The sequence below is a fragment of the Nothobranchius furzeri genome, chromosome 1 (assembly GCF_043380555.1).
Source record: "Nothobranchius furzeri strain GRZ-AD chromosome 1, NfurGRZ-RIMD1, whole genome shotgun sequence".
NCBI lineage: Eukaryota > Metazoa > Chordata > Actinopteri > Cyprinodontiformes > Nothobranchiidae > Nothobranchius > Nothobranchius furzeri.
In genome coordinates, this window is record NC_091741.1 from 37806602 (window position 1) to 37824376 (window position 17775).

Below are 17775 nucleotides of genomic sequence, written 5' to 3' on the forward strand. Positions count from 1 at the left end.
AGAGCCTGGTGTTCTATATATACAGCTTACTAATATGTTCTTCTTCTTTTTCATGCTTATTTCTACTGTTACACATTCCATCACTCCCTCAATAGTAGTAGTCATCATTTCTGCTTTCTCTCTGAAAAGGCATTCAATTTAAACCAGTTTGTCTACGTCAAATTGTTGAGAGTGAAAAGACAGTTTCCTGGTTGGATTTTCAAAATAAAAGTAAACAACTTCTCATTATTGCACATTTTCTGATCCTAAAGCAGAACTTACTACCAAATAGTTATGTATGTATTTTTTAGCATTCACAAAAGAGATACATACAGAAAACAGTGAAGGTATGAAAACATAGTGGGGAATCAATGTTTTTGGCAAAGTTAGTTTACACCCATGCTAGGTGGTGACCGTATGTACAGTCTATGGTGGTGACGCTTTTAACATTATTCTAACTGAGAATGAAAAGATAAAAAAATAGAAGAATATTGTGAAATAGGGTCAACAACAAAGAACAACGTAGACATTATAGCTGCAATCTTGATTTCAAAGGTGGTGGTGGTGGTAGTGGTGGTGGGGGGAGCTCAAATTGCTTAAACTGGGATGGAGATGGGGTCAAGGAAGAATCCTAATTTCACACTCTTTTTGTAAAGTATCATCAATATTTTTACATAAAATTCTATCTCATTTAAATGAATGGACCTAAACTGACTCATAAAAAGTGAACACACACTCTGCCCCTCTAAAAAACTGTCTGTTCATTAAAGGGATCAAGTTTGATGTTAGTGGATCCCAGTAAAAAATTAATTATCTTTAAATATGTTCCTTTAGGTTTAAAAATATATATAAAATATGTGGACCCTTTATTAAGAAAAATGTCATCCTGTTTTTATTGCTTCTAAGTAATGTTACTGGCTAGCACCGGAGCATGGCTAGCAGTGTCCAGATGTTTATGGTTTTGTTTGTATGGCCTGGAGGGACGCATTCAGCATGTTTTAGTTGTTTCTCTGCTCCAACACTCTTGATTAAGTGGTTGTATCACCTGTGCAGCAGCTCAAGCTCTGCAGAAGCCTGTTAATTACCTGCTGATTGAAACCAGGTGTGTTGAAGCAGGGTTAAACCTAAAACGTGCTGGATATCAGACCTCCAGGCTGACTGAATAATCATGTCTTAATGGGAGAAAAGATAGAAACTTTTGAGCTGCTTGTGTCTTTCCACTCCTCCTTAGACATGTATTTTACTTTGAAAGGCCGTCATGCTATAAGTTCCTGTGGTAACTTCCGCTAGCTTGATGGCGCAGTTTTTTCCACCCCTGCTTTCTCGGGAGTTTAGCTAAAGGAGGAGGAGGAGGAGGAGGAGGAAGAGGAAAAGCTTTGCTCCTGAGACTCCAGTCTTGTTGCGACCTCCTGAAAGAAGAACCAGCTGGACGTGGACGCTTCTGGAAACGGAAACGACTCTTTTATCAACCCCCCGCGTGCCGCTTCGGTAATTAACGGCACCTGTGTCGGAGGGGAAGAAGTCTCCGTTTCTGTTTGTGATATTTGGGAAGTAAAACTTCAAGAGTTCAGTCTGCGCGAGCCGGAGCACTTTCCCCCTCTCCAGGATGTAATCTGGGAAGAGCCGGTGACACAGGGGACCAGTTTTAGTTTCATTTTTTAACGTCTGAAAGGAATGTCGTCCTAAAACCAAACAAGAACCGCTGTATTACCCCGAGGATCAGGGCGGCAGCTCCAGAGGTAGGTTCAACAACATTTCCTCCCATTTTAGTCACCTCTTAACTGCTTCTGTCCTCGTTATCATCTAAACTCTCTCCCCCACTTCACCTAATCTTCCGTGAGCAGATACAGCCTTTAAGGTCAGATTGGGGGACCTGTTATCCAGCCCCGCTGACTAAAACTTTCAGCAAAAACCTTAAAACCAGTTTTGAGAGTCTGTAGTGTGAAATCCGAGCCTGGCTCATGGGCCGGAGCGTCTCGAGACAAATCGATACGCAACATCTGGAGCAGGAGGTCGTGGTTTGAAGATCTGATAATGATGTTCTCTTTCCAGTGTTTACTTCACAGCCAAAGTGGAAATCTCAACAGCTGCACAAAACCATTATCTCTTATTGATTCCCCCCATTACTGCAACACGGAACCTTGGAAGGAAGTTGGGCAAGGATTAAAAAGCTGTGTGTGTGTGTGTGTGTGTGTGTGTGTGTCAACATTCATCTAAAGAGGGAAAGCCAGATGTTTTCTGATGGCAGGATTGGTTTAAACCGTCAGATAAGACCGACTCAGTCTAGTCTTTGGTTCCAAAGGTTATTCAAACACATGACAAGTGATGAAACATGATTTTTTTAAAGCTACAGCTCCACTTGGCTGTGACACACACGGCCAGAAGATAAATGGATGATCTGAGAGGCTGAACGCCAGTTGGGGTTAAACTCGTGCCACCTGCAGACTCCAGCCAGTTCAGTCTGATATTATGGCTAACTGGAGGCTCCCACCAGCGGAGCGTGTAGTTTCCAGGGCTGCTCTTTCACTCCACTGCAGCCACAGATGAAAACTTGTTTGGAGCAGATGTTTTTCCTTCCTAAAATACAAATGCCTGGACAATTCTTGCTTTAGATCCCAACCCTGATTCTGCAGACTTGGCTTCATGTGTTTTTAGTCGAGTGCTGATTGTACAGCTCTGTGTGTTTCTGAGTAATGAGTGAACTGTAATCTTGTTGTTCAGTGTTATTCTTGGCAGGCAGTATCATGGTCATCTTCAACACACTTTTAAAAAGCGGACTCATTAAGGTGTCCAGCGCTACCTAGAAAAGACTTGGGTTTAAAGTGTTTTAGAAGGTAAAATTGAATTTACTTTGTTTTTTAGTAGAACTGAAAAGTTTTCACTTGCTTTACTAAACAACCCGTTAGACAAACACAGCCTGCATATAGAAGCTATTTACTGTTGTATCTGCGGCAGGATCAGCGTTTGCTTTCAGGACCCTGAAACCTCTCAGTCTCTTTTGTCGATGATTGTCAGTTTTTCCCTGGATTTTCCTGAGATCTGACTCTTTTTGTCAGACCAGACTTGGGATGCTCGTTTATAACTGAAGGAAACTGATGGAGTGGGCGGGTGGGAATCGGAGATTCATTTTTAAAAAGTCTGCCACTGGGATTCAAAGTAATATTTGAAATAGGAAGTATTAATTTATTGGATTTTGACATTTTATATGTGACAGCATCTTTATTCAGCAGTACTAAAGCTTTTGAACCAACCTTTAGACAAACATTTGCCCTTATTTGTGACACAATAACAGGAAGATGTTATAATACGTGCTAGGGTTGTCACAGTGTGAAAATGTAACCTCACGGTTATTGTGACTAAAATTATCACGGTTTTCGGTATTGCGGTATTTTATTAACGTGCTAGATTTTCAGACAACTAAATAAACCTTGTATATCAGGAAAATATTGTCCTCAGTTTGTGTCTAAATTTTGTCTAAAATGTGTTATTTTGTAATTATGTTGTTTATTTGTTTACATTTTTCCCCTTTAGTCTTTAAAATACCAATATTTGCCCATAACTTATTTTTTGTCTGTTTGATGTCATCATTTTAAAAATATTAGATCAGATGATACTCAGTACTCAAGTAGCCTTCTAATCAGATACTTTTTTACCCTTACTTGAGTAATAAACCCTATATCAGGAAAATATTGTCCTCGGTTTGTGTCCTTCCAGTGAGCTTTGCAGATGTGGGAAAATGTCATCAGACAGTAATCGTTGTTAAATTCATAATTATTCTCGGAGAGAGACCAACTCTTATCTGCCCCTGGGAGCCCCGTAATGCATAGCGTCATTTCAACATGGCGGTGTCCGCGACACGGTTTATATGCAGGTAGCAGCGCTGCGGCTGCTTTATATAGCGACTCGTTGCATTCTCCCTCAACCCAAATCCTCGGATCACGCATTTTAGCTAAAACGCTAACGTTAGCTTGCCTTGCGTTGACTGTAGAGTTGTGGGTGATGTTCACGCAGATGTGTCATGAGATTTGAAGCGTTGCTGCCTTTCACAGACACTTTTTCTGCACGTGCTACAAACAGGATAGCCGTCTTCTATAAACTGTCCCTCGGCATTCTTCAGATATCCAAAAGATGCCCGTACTTCCCACTTTGTCTTCTTTGAGGGATAATAAATGTCCTGAGTGCTGCCGTCTCCTCCTTTGGCCATTATTTCAGCTTTAGCTTCAAGAAAGTTATGGTTGTAAACAACAAAGCGCGCATGTGCCGCCGGCAACTTCAGCAGATGATACGGTGGCTGGTAAGGGTCACCGCGCCTACACCGCAGCCACGGTAAACCACCGAGATAATATCTTTTTAAAACCAGACGGTTATTATTATTGTCAACTTTTTTTTTACCGGGGTTTAACCGCCACACCGGTTACCGTGACAACCCTAATACATACAGGAGCGTGGTACATTTTATCACAACTGGGAACTTTACTTTGACGTATTTCTTGTTTGTTCTGTCACAACATGAGTGAAACTATATTTATTTGGTCTCTTCAGGCCGATTTGTTTTAGTCCAAATGTTGAGCACGATATCAGTTCAAGTACAAAGAATTCAATAAGTACATAAAATGTTTACCAGTTTTAGTGTAAATCAGTTTCCAGTAACAATCCCATTCAAGTTTGTCATGTTAAAACAAATGGAGTTTAAATTTGTGGTACATTAGACATTTTCCACTACAGATATGCAACACAACTGCTGGGAAAGCGTGTTTGCAATTCAAATATTAAAGTCAGACTTTTAGACAACTACTCTGAGTCAGACAGGGATCAGAGCAAATGATTGAGTAAAAGTGCTTGTCAGCACCTGTCCAGGGGTAATAAAATCCACCTACGAGCTCGTATACATTTTATTGATTAACAGACTTTGCTGAAGTTTCTTAGCAGCAAATTGACTCCAACTGGCTAAAAGAGTCTCGTTGTTAAACAGTTTTTATAAAAAGGTATTTAGCAGTGTAACACAGGGTTAGTGGGTGTTATCAGGAAAATAAAACCAACACCTGACAGATACCTGTGCGTATAAAATTATCCGTCAGTAACTGTGAAAAGCGGCACTTGTGGGTTTCTTCTACTACTTTGTCTGGTTGAGGAACGCTGGCAGTCTGCGGGGCTTAACTGTACGTTGCTGGTGTGTTTTCAGTGGAACCAGTTTGTGAGGAATGCGGTTGACTGACTCATCTACTGTCAGAAAAACATTTGTTCACAGGAAGTTTTGTTTGTGAACTCATTTATGAATCCAGTTCAGCGCCTAACCTCATAAAGCTGTTGCCCAACAGGTAGAAAACTCCCTGGCTTGTTAGTTCTGATTGGCTGAGCTGCTGGTTGACACCGGTTTAAGTTCTCCAGAATTCCATCTATCCGTTAATTAAACCGCTTCCTTCTCAGTAAAGTTCTATTATGGATTAACTTATTCGCTGCCAGCCGTTTCTCAGCGTTTTTACTGACCAACCAAAACAAAGCGGAGACTCACCTCTTACATCAGGAAGAATCCGCGCGTTTCAAGCGTTATCCGTTCTTTCATAATCTGTTGTTGAATTGTGATCGGCAGAAGCTTTTCCGGTTCGTGCCTCACTTTTTTTACAGCAGCGGCCCCAAAACGATCTCCGAACACATGGATGTTCTGCTTCCTGATCACGTGACGTGTGACGTACGCGGATGAAGATCGGCTTTAGAGCTGACATGTTTGTTCTCACGGTGCGGGGGCTCGTCCGACGCCCACACAGTAAAAGAATGCAAATGATGACTTGGCAGTGAACGAGTTAAGTTTCAGCAACTCAAAAGAAAAGTTGGTAAATTTCAACCAAGATGCAGGAAAACGCATTTCAGTCCAGCCCGGTCACTCTGTGCTGTTTGATCCAACCTAAAAGTCTGCCTGTAAATAAAAATGAAACGGAGGAAGGAAATTCTAAATATTCTTTTTTTATTTTGTAAAATAAAAGTGCTTCTTGTATGTAAAATTGCCACATTTCAATTGTTGCATACATATAAAAATGTATTGATTGTGGCGTGGTGGAGCAGCCGGTAGCACCGTTGCATCGCATCGTGAAGGTTGCAGGTTTGAATTCCGGCTGCTGCCTTTCTGTGTGGAGCTGGCCTTTTAACTGGAGACTAGATTGTCCCCATACGCTTGAGTGCGTGAGCTGTTTGTCTCTGTGTGTCCCCGTGATGGACTGGAGACCTGTCCAGGTGATGAGTGCTGGAGATGGACGAATGAAGGATGAAGTGGTGAAGACGAGTGAGTTAAACATCACCTCAGAGCTAACTGGCTTCGGTCGGACTGAGACGAACATCATTAGTTAGTGTGGCGATGCTTATTGTTTCTTTACAGCAGAACATCTCATTCTGCACCTGCAGCCACAAAACCCTGAATAAACCCCTCGGCTCACGTCTGCTGATGTATTTTTACCTGGAGAGTTTACAGAAAGCAAGGCTAATTGTAGCTCACTTCCTCTGCGTAGATGAGACTGATGAATGTTGGAGATTTCATGTAGTTTTGGTAATTATCAGGCAAATTTTATTTTATTTTAATGAATAATTGTTGATTGGATGTTGCTGCTATAATTTAGTGTTGGGGTGTTTGATGCTGTTGGGCTGCAGCGATCCTCTCTCTGCTCACCGTAACAACTTTCCTCCACAAGTCACTGATTAATTACAAAATGATAGAAAAACCAAAGATAAAAGAACATTGGCTGAAAACATTAGATTCAACTCATTATGCAAAGTTGCTATTTTGTAATTAAATCATGTGATGTGTTAGCATAAGAGTCCTTAGAATATAAATGTAATAGCTCATGGTTCTCTGCATGAACACAAACTAACCCTGTAAAATAATGTTCTTTTCAGTGCTTTAGTTTTTCTGAATAAATGCTTAATTTATTACTAATCAAACATTTAGAACCAGTAATTATGAAATTTGTGGATAAAAGATGACTGATCAGATTCAAACACATGCTGTTATATTTTATTATAAATTCATATTCGTTCTGGTACAAATGTTTGTTGTGGGTTAATATTTGAAAGCACCTTTTATTTAACACACCAAATAATATTTGGACAGTTATAGTCACTGCCTCTCTCTCTGCTGCTAAAGCTACGGATAGCAAACGCTACGGGCGATGCCTGAGCGTGAACGCGCATGAAGCAGCCTGCTCGACCCGAGCATCTCTTTTTCTGTGATTTTACAGAAAAACAGGCAATCACAGTAAAAATGCCAGGGCTCATTCTACAGGACCAGGGCATTGCAGGAGAATGTATGAAGAAGACATTTATTATTTCTATACATGTTTTGGCTGTCAGTAGGGCTGCAACAACGAATCGATGAATTCGATGAAAATCGATTACTAAAAGCGTTGGCAACGAATTGCGTCATCGATTCGTTGTGTCGCACAACTCTTCCAAAAGCCCCCCCCCCCCCCCCTCCCCCTCCCGCCCACCGTTGCGCGCAGACCAGAGCAAGTCAGATCAGCGCGAGGGAGAGCCGGTACAGGCAGATCAGCGCGAGGGAGAGCCTGCAGACTTGTGCTGCTGCGAACCGGTTCCGCATTGTTGCACAGCGATCCAGGCAGCTGCTTCCAGCGCACGGTCCATTCTCAAAGTGGCGCAACCAAAAAACTATAATTAGCACACGATCGTTCTTGTCTGCACATGTTCTCTATTTTCTGTCTTATCTGTGCCTGAAGCGCTCTGCTGCAGAGCTCATCACCTGTGCTGCGGTGATTTCACCTCACGCAGCATCGAAAACGCGCTCTGCGCTTTGCGGTCAGGAGATCTCTTTGATCTGCTCAAAAGTAACTGATGAGGTGAAAAGGTAAGAATCCAGGCAACAGATTTTCTGGAGAATTATGAGGAGATGCAGGAAGATGAGAGACAGACAGGACAGGAAAATAGTTAAATAAAAACAAGAAAACAAAGTAAAATGTAGGTAGATTTATCTCCACTACACGTTTTTACCAGTAAAAAACAATAAGTTATACACATGTCATAGTTATACATCTAAAACAATTCAGATCACCTTCAAAACTCAGTCACACACCCAGGGCCGTTTCAAGACATTTTGGGGGCCAAGGCAAAATGTCTTCCCCCCCCCCCCCCCCCCCATAACTGGGCTCCCCAGAAGCCTCTGTGTAATTCATGCCCTCTCCAGTAGTATTAGTTATACAGTGTTTATAAAAGCCCCTCAGACATTACTGACATGTTCTAATATTATCAGATGAAAAACTAAATTATCAGACATGCTGTCTCATCTGCTTCTTTTCTTAACTTGCAAAAAGTAACAAAAGCATTTGAAAGCTGCTATTTGTGGATTCTCTGAAAGTTTCCATGGAGTGTGTGACAACTTATTTTTTCATTGATCCTATCGTCTAATCTCACAGCTGAAACAAGCATCCTTAATAATCTGTGCACAGGAAGCTTACCGATGCTGTAGTAAAACAAAAGGTATAATAATTTATTATTAATAAAACCTTGTTGCAGCACTAAAGCATAAAAATGAGATTTTGCATTAAATATGCAAAATATTTACATATGAATTGTTTTAGAGCCCTTTTATTGGCAGAATCTGATATTAATTTAGTTCTTACAAAATGGGTCCCAACATGGTTTGTGTGGCGTTGCCATAGTGTGACGTCATAGGCACAGATCCCCTGTCCTCTTGTTTGGAAATGGAAATATGATCACCCTACATTAAACAAACTGTCCACCCGGGCTTTTGCGCTGCACAGAGACGCTTTGCTGCCTATGACTTCGAATGTCAGTTGAGAGTCGGTCTCATGCAGACTGACCAATGAAGAGAGGGCCTCAAGTTAAGACCCTCTCCTCATTGGTCAGTCCACACGAGGTGGGTCAAAGGTTACTCTGGGCGGGTTACGTGTTGTCAGGCATTCAAGTATTGAGTATATTTACTGCATATTACAGTAAAATATTCTGTATGTGACCACGTTATGGTGATCCTTGGGTCGTGATGATGGAGCCCTTGAATATTGTTGCCCAGGGTACAACAAAGTGTTAATCTGGCCCTGGTTCCGCCGTCACATTCCCGCAGAAACTGGTTGATCACACCGGGGCCAGACTACTAGCATGTGGTTTTACAACCACAATGTCCTCGGAAGCAAAAACGCTTTTAAAAGGGAGGGAGGAGTCCTAACTGTTGCTGCAGGCGTGTTGTGTGAGAGTGCAGTTATATACTGGTTAATATATTTTTGGGGTCAGTTGCTTTCATGTGGCCTAATGTGAGTCTATTTGGGATCATTGGAATGATCAGCAGCATTTCTTGATGTGACTTTATGGCAGTTGCCCAGGGCATCATCGCAAGGAGGATGGCATTCATTTACTTTTGTTTTATTTGGTATTTTTTCAGTCATTTTTGGAAATAGTGATCAATTTTGATTAATTCACAGCCTATGTTTAATTACATTTAAAATAAATGTCAACAGATGAGATCAAACAAAACAGATGAGAATTGCCCTTAAGCTGTTTAACTTGGACCAAGCATTTTAGGTCACAGATAGATGTAGCTTAGGGTCTCTGTCTATACACCTTATAAGACAATTTAGGTGATGGCATGTTGTTTTTCTGCTATTGAACTGTTTTCTAATAATGTTGTGTTAAATAAAGTGAAAGAAGGAGAGAAATAACGTTTCCCTAGCAGTTTTTAAAAATTTCCCCATGTAATCCGATTAATCGATTAATCGTGTCGAGACCCCATCCGATTAATCGATTATCCAAATAATCGTTTGTTGCAGCCCTAGCTGTCAGACTTCCATAATGTCCCTTTAATGATTTTGTGCAATAAAACGTCTTGGGAAAGACATTTGATGGTTAGGATTAGATCAGTTAACTAACCAGTACGCAGCGTTTTAACACACCAGATGGGTGGATGGGGTTGGAAATCTTGAGGAAATGGGAAATGCTGATCAACAACAACAAGCTTCATCAGTTTTCTAAACGTTTCTGATAAATATCACAGACCAAGCCTGTGAGGTGGGCTGAATGCTTACATAATGTAAGTAAATCTAAGCCACCACTGCTTTGTGCATCTTTCTGCTAGTGGAACAGCAGCACTTCAGACTTGTGTTTGAAGAGAAAGTGGATACGTTTTTTATTTGAATACGATTATGAAATGTTCTGGAACGATGGAGACAAGAAACGGATTCAGTTACAGTTAAGTTATTTCTAAAGGAGCTATGTTTAATTATGCTTTTATAAATTTAAATGCTAATTATCCATCTCTAGTGCAGCAAAACCTACAGAACGAGTTAAAATAACGTCATAACTTTTAACAGTGTTTATTATTCAAAACTGCCAGTTTCATCGACTGTGTGTTTTTACTGAGTGATTGTTGTTTGCATACCGACGGAGGGTTCTCCAAGTGCTCCTTAAGGAGAATCACCTGGTTCTAACCTGTGATCAGACGCCGTGAAAGAGAAAACAGAAGGTAGGAGATCAGAGCGTCTGTCAGACGGACGCAGCACTCCACCTGTCTGCTGATCGCCTCGCAGTCGGCGCCTGCATCCTGCAGCTTATGTTGAGTAATCCATCCATTGTAAACTTTATTTTTCTCCCAGAGCCGTTCCTGTTGCTCCTCTCCTTCTTGATGCTTGTGCTTTCTTCCATCAGAGCTTTTAAAACAAAATGCACACAAAGGTTCAGATGATGGTGTTAAAGTTGTTTTTAGCCCAAAGAAACAGTAGCTCTTGTCTTTTAACTACTAAGGTGTCTTAAACACGAAGCCTCAAAACAAGTGGTTTCCTAACTTGATGGAAAAGACGAGTGAAGATTGAAAGATCTCTTTTTCTCTGAGAAATTGAACACAGGAAGTGCTCGTTTACTTGTATAGATGTGTTGTTCCGGTTGTTTGGTTTTCTTTAGTGTGTGTGTGTGTGTGTGTGGTGGTGGTGGGGGGGGGAGAATCGGTGGGACTTCCAGCAAGCCTGAGGATGTGTGTGTGTTTCTCCAAGTGTTTTTCATCCCTCTGTTCCTGGCAGGACACATTATTTACTTAGCGCTGAGGAGTAGCTAATGCTTTCAAGATGAAAATGGCGACTTTACCAGATATGCATCAAACAGACCTGGAGGGTTTTAGTCGAGGTACAGTTTATTAAATATGGTTGAGCAATATAGTGATGGATAAAGTGAGACTGTCTTCTGGCAGGAATGTTTATCCTCGTTTTTATAAGCTTCCTCCTGGAATGGACACCCATAAAGACCTGGAAACTTTGCCGCCAGGGTTCTCAAATCCACATCAAATGAAGGAAGTTCATCTCCGTCCTTTAACCAGCTGCACTGGTGTCCATTTAATTCATGACAACAATTTACTTTTCACTCACAAACCTTTCTACTCAGAACATGGACCAGTCCTTTCTGGAGTTTGGTTCAAAGTCTAATGAAAGAAGTGCTAACGCTGGCGTTTTATTTCCTTTCCATCGTTGTCTACCTGTCATCTCTTAGCGACGTAGGCTTTTGGGTGAGGATGCTCGTGATGTTAGCATGTCCTGCTATGTGAGATGTCGTGCAGATTGTCTCACTGAAACCGTGGGTTGTGCAGAGGGCCACCTCTCAGAGTCCTCCCAGCGTGACATGAAGCAGTCCTCTGAGACGGTTGACAGACGCACCGCTTGGTCCGGACTTTAAGCGGGAAGATGTTCTTTGTAGCGAGCTTCATTTACCTAAGAGGTGTTCGTGTTGAAGCAGTCTTTTTCAGATTGAGCTCACCTGTTTTTATCTTGGGACTGATTTTTCACAGTTGATGTTTGGTAATGATATTTGGTGAAGCAATGTAGAGAAAATTACTGCTGACTGCTCTCCTCACATTGTGAGTGGATTGTCAGGATTAAACAATAGCAGACTGCTGCGTTTCTAAAGACGAGGAGTTCTTCTTTCCTCTTTTTGTTGAATTTCTTTTCAGGATTGATTAGAGGCATCAAATGCTTGACTTTCCTTTGTACTCTGGCCCTTTTCTATTCATGCAACCAGCTGTTTTCTCACATCAGCACCGATTTAGACCGTCGGTAATGAGATGCAGAGTTTCACGCTTGTAAAACAGACATTTATTTAGGTGGAGAAAAATGCAAATCTAGTTCTAAATAATGAGTCCTTAATGTCCCTGAATGCTTTATTTTGCTTTATTTGCACTTGGAGTTTCAGAACAACACATCAGGACATTTTGGCTGAGTAGACTCCATTACAGAACAGATTCTTTATAGGTTCGGAATGGTTGTTCTGAGTGGGTTCGAAACCTTTGTGGAGGCTAAAAAAATAAGCTGTTTGAACGTCTCAGGGCTGGCGTGTTGGGAGCAGCTGATCGAGGCTGGTGTATTGTTTGGCCAGCTGTTAATGTGTTGTTCACAGTAGGCTGCTGTTGTCAGGGAGGCTCAGAGTGAAGAGCTGTGATTTAAGAAGCCAGCCAGACTGATTACTGATCCGCGCCCCAATCTGCTTGTTCCTCGTGTTTTTTTTTTTAAATAACATGTGAAGCACCTGTGGCGCCGCTGGGTCCCACGTGTGGGGAGTGGACTCGCAGTGAGACGAGTGTGGGGAGAAGAAGGTGTCTCTTAAACTGCACGGCCTGTTTTTAAGGATGCTGACTGGTTGATCTAATGATGAAGCTGTGGCGCTCTTCCTCATCTTTCGCCCCTCCTCCCTTTCGCTGTCTGGCTAGATTCGGCACAGTTTCCTGTTCTCACACATCACAATTTCTACACCATTGAAACTCTAATTAAGCAGCTTTGATGAAATCCTGCTGGAGTGTATGTTTGTGACGCTAAGTGAGGGTCTGAATTGGTTTTGATGGAACATTGAAATGAAACCTAAGCTGTGGTCTTCTGGATTGTAGGGAGACGTTTACATCACAGACTGTAGTTTCCTTCACATCATTCCTGCAGTTTTATGTTAATATCTGAGTCAGTTTGGTGATGTGAACTTTTCTTTACCTCCTCCCTTGTATGGAGTTTGAATGACCACCTCTAGTATGTTTTTGTGCTTCAGTAGGTTTGAAAATAAATATTCTGCAGTGAAGCAACATGTTCAAGACAGGAAGATTTGGGTTTATATGATGCTGATTAAATAGAAGTCACATCCCTCTGTGCTTTTATTGCAACGCATGTTAAAGTCCCCTTAGTCGTCACACTGGTGGACTGGTTTCTCTGCTTTTGACCCATCTCCGTGGGGAGCGGTGGGCTGCGGACACGACCACGCTCAGGAACAATTCGGTGGTTTACCCCTTCAATCAAACCCCTTAATATCCTGAGTGTCAAGCAGCAAGGCATTGGGGTCTTATTTTTAAAGTCTTTGGTATGACCCGGCAATGGATTTGAACCCGTGACCTACCAGTCTCAGTGCAGACACCCATACTACTAGGTAGGGGTGGGCAATATAAACGATATAAGCTAGAAACAATATAAAATTGGGTAATGATGGAGTTTTTGGCTATATCGCAATACCGCAATAACACATGACGTCACTAAGATGTGCACCCTGCTGACATTGGGGCAACAGAATGGCAGTGACTGCAAGCATGGAGTGGGTGGAGGAGGAGGCCTATATGCCTCAAGTGGCGTATATTTGCCACATGAGGATATTTAAAAGCAAGTCATTTTGACATTTATAAACGGAGGAAAAAATATAACGCAATATATATCGTTACCGCACATGCTTCAGATTATATCGCAATATAGATTTGAGGCCATATCGCCCAGCCCTACTACTAGGTCACTGAGCTGGTTAATGTGTCAATTCAATCATTGGCGCCAGCCTTCAGTAGACAAGAAAAGCAGAAATGAACCAGTTCCAGTTATGAAGGCTGAGGCCAGTTTATGAGTAGAGCTATATTAACAAAATACTATGATTCACTTAAATTATGACCCTGAAAGGGAAATCATGATTTTTTTAAATTCCAGCTTGAATTAGCACTCAGACGAGCTTAGTAGTGCTGCTTAGTAATGGTGCGTTCACGGACCATAAATAAAGACAAAACAACAGATTTTTTTCTTCAGATTGATTGTGTATCTCTAAAGTAAACCAAAAGGTGAAAAGGTCACTGAAACTTATTTGATTTTAAGTAAAAAGTTAACAAACCAGCACATTGTTACCACCTATTGGGTTGGGGGTGTAAACCTTAGATCCCTGAGTTAAAAGCTGTCTCAGGGCTGAACCAAAGATATTTCAAATACAACTACTTAATACCAAAGTATTAGTATTCTGGCAAATACCCATTCATTTTAGTTTTTTGTACTTGTGGTGTTTGGTTGCTGGAGCAACGAAAATCCATTTCAATCTTTTTTCTGGGGCTCGTGGTACTCTGACACAAGCTGGAGAAGATTAAAGTTTCTGTTTGGGTACGAAAAAGGCTCTTCCATCATGTTTCCCAAGGTTCAGTTCACAATAAATAGCATCTTGTTGCGTCTGCAGCCCTTGGGCTCATCTCTGAAGACAAGGTTACTCGCTGACGTTCATGTTGGGAAGTCGTGATTGTATCGCTCTGGCATTTTCATCAGTTTTGTTAGAGGGGGTCCCAAGTGGCTTTCTGTTGTGGAGCAGCGACCCTGAGTGAGTTAAAGGAAGTTTTGAACTGTGCTCAAACCCCTTCTGCCCTGGTGCTGGTTTGTGCTGAGAAGCTGCAGCAGTCAATTCCTCTGTCACTCGATCATTTTGACATCTGTATATGGTGATGAATTCATTTATGAACTCAAAATGAAGCATCATAAACCAAGCTCCATGATGGAAGATAGTCTTTCATAATAATTTACTCACCTTGCTCTTCAAAATGAATACTTCTTGCCAGAGCTTCTGGCCATCTTCTGCAGCTGGTGTAAAATATTCTTTTTATAACTGACTGTAAATGTCTTAGGCCTAGTCTACACGTAGCCGGTTTTTTAAAAAAAACGAATATCCGCCCCTCCAAAAACTTGCATCCACACCACCTCGTTTAAAAAAAAAACTCTGTCCACACGTACCCGGATAAATACATTGCTAAGGACATGCCAGACCTGTAGGCGGCAGTACTTCCCCCGTTCTTAACCTCGTCCTTCGTCTGTGGTCTTCCGCAAGGAGCAGTAATTCCTCTTGCAAAAACAAACAAGCAAAAAGGGCTTGGACAATTGATGAAGCGAGCGCAGCTCTGAGGGCATCCATGCTGTCGGCTAGTGTAAACACAGGTCGCACACGTGATGTCAGCATTTTTTTGTCGCGGAAAGTGACGTTGCGGACCTTAAAACTCCGGTTTTGTCTGTCCACACGCAGACACCCAAAACGGAGAAAACGCAGATCTTCACTTTGGCCGGAGTTTTTAAAAAGATCCGTTTTCGTGTGAAAAAACTCTGTTTTCGTGTGGATGACAGGCCAAAACGTAGAAAAATACCTACGTTTTGGCAGATCCCCGGCTACGTGTGGACAGGGCCTTAGAGTAGTTACTGACAGTTTCTGTCCAAACAGCTTAGAAAACGGAGATATTTTATAAGAAGAAACAGCAGAAGTGTGGATTGATTGTAGTCTTGTTACGTCCCCGACAGAAGGAGTTAAAATGTGAAGGAGGGGGCAACATAAGAAATGCAACAGAGGAGTAAAAATGGGTTTAATTGTTCTAAAAGGTTCTAAAAACAAGTGCAAACAGATGGCGAGCATTATTGAAATAATGCAAAATGAAAATGTCACTATAAGGTTAACAGTTAAAAGACAAATGATCAACTATTTAAAACACCTGGTTAAAAAAAACACAACGAAGTTGATAAGTCTAAAAACTAAAACCGAGTTAACCTTAAAACAGATTTTGGTTTAGCTTAGTTTATTTGTCAAATGCAAGTGAGCACAGGGTCAACATTGCAATGAAATGTGTTTGACGAGCAGCGGTCTCTCAGCAGCATAATACAATTGAAAAAAAGAACAAGGTATAATACAGTAAAAGCAAAATATTAGAGTCATGCTAAAAGTAAAAGCTTACTAAATAGATAAGTAAGTATAGATGACTAAATATAAATATCTACAAAAAAAAAGTGAGTAGTAACATTAAAATGAAGTAACCAGTGCAGATTAAATTTTACTTGTGGAGCTGCAGGGTAACATCTGTATCCTGTGTTGTGTGTGTTTAAGTGTGTGTTTAAGTGTAATGGTTGAGGTGTCGTATGGCTTGGTGGTAGAAATGGTTTTTAAGTCTCGTAGTCCGAGCAGGCAGACTCCTGTAACGCCTGCCAGATGGTAACGAGGAGAACAGCTGATGCGCTGGGTGGCTGTGGTCCTTGATGATGCTGTGTGCTTTCCGGAGGCATCGCTGGAGATAAATGTCCTGAATGGCAGGAAGCCTTGTGCCAGTGATGTGCTCTGCTGCTTTCACCACCCTCTAGTGATTTACGGCTGCTGGCAGAGCAGCTTCCATACCAAACTAAGTTGACATCAACCAAAGATCCCTATGGATCACTCAGAGTTTTTCCCTTTAAAACTCCTCAACTCAGAGTTAAAACTTTAAAAGTTAGAACTCATCACAAACGAAGGGGTTGAAAACAAAACGAGGCCTGGAGGACAGCAGAACCCTGCACTGCTGTCTCCCAGACTGCTGAAGGCACAGCCTTTTTATCCCAGGTGTGGGTCATCAGCAGGATTCAGCTCAGCTGTGCTCCTCAGCAGCCTGGAAGAGAGGAGGAGGCGGGGCGGTGCCGGGCTGATCACCAGGGCTGGGTGATCCTGGCTCCTGCATCCCAATGGCCAGGCTGGTAGCCGTAACAAGTCTATTCCTGCTGCTGTTGTGAAATATGTTTTTTGATCTCGTGGGAAGTGAATTTATTTTTAAGATGGCTTCTTGTGGAGCAGAAATGGGGGGAAAAAGGCACAAGAAACAAGACTTTTCATGCTACGTCGACATTTAGTTAATTGTCCCTATTGTTTCCTCAGCCTGTCTACCACATTACAATACCCTGGGAGAGACGAAAAGGCACATCAAGTCAGATCACATTGTCTTGTTGATGGAACAATTTTCAAATCAGTTTTGTCAGTGTTGCGCTTTTGCAAAACTCCCAAGAGTGCAAAGTCTGCAGTCCGTCCGAGCATGAGGCGTCATTTTATTTCACCCCAGATGCCCTTTAAACTTCATCATCTTGACTCCTGATACGTATGCACCGGCTCCTGTATCTACCAGTCACACACACACACACGCACGCACGCACGCACACACACACACCGCCTCACCATGATGGATTCTCCTCTGCTGAATGAAGAGAAGGGAGTGTAGAAAGCCATTTAGCAACCTGGGTATTGCAGACGGTCTCTGTCTGTCTCTGTTAATTCAGGGTCACGTCAGTCAGTCAGTCGGCTCGGTGATGTGAGGCGTCCCACTCAGAAAGACAGAGTAATCATTAAACGAATAAAAGGCTCGCTTGGTAAAGAATGGAAAACATAAAAGGAGATGCAAAGACAAAAGGAAACGGAGGAGGAAAGCTACAATGCCCCTTCGTCTAATGGTTCGAGTCAGCTAGTTCTGTTTCCATTTGGTTTCATACAATGCCTTTAATTACTAGCTGTTCTCGTTGCATAAGTCTGTAGTGTGGGTTTATTGTATAGATCAGCCGGATCACTATGAAGAGACGGATGCAGATGACTTCTTGTTTCTGCTGTTAAGTGGAGTATATATTTTTCTGCTAATTCAAGTGAACAAGCTTTTGTGATCGCTGAAGCTAAAAAGAAGGTGAACTGCTCACATTCAGAGGAAATAAGCTCGTTGTGTAAAATGGTGACTGATTGAGAGTTGCTGCTGCTCAGAGGGATGTTGCATCA

The 17775-nt window shown here is 41.9% G+C and overlaps 1 protein-coding gene across 9 annotated transcripts in view; it reads left to right on the forward strand.

Annotated features, from left to right (window-relative positions):
* The first annotated feature begins 1489 nt into the window (after positions 1–1489).
* The window catches only part of LOC107387024 (plexin-B2), a 246448-nt gene continuing 230162 nt past the window's right edge, over positions 1490–17775 (forward strand). For 6 of the 9 annotated variants that reach the window (XM_070545758.1, XM_070545793.1, XM_070545680.1 and 3 more), the window contains exon 1: positions 1490–1718. The gene's annotated coding sequence lies outside the window, so the exon portion shown is untranslated. Of the gene's footprint in view, positions 1723–17775 lie in introns of all 9 variants that reach the window. The other 3 variants (XM_070545718.1, XM_070545809.1, XM_070545638.1) reach the window with 1 other exon arrangement.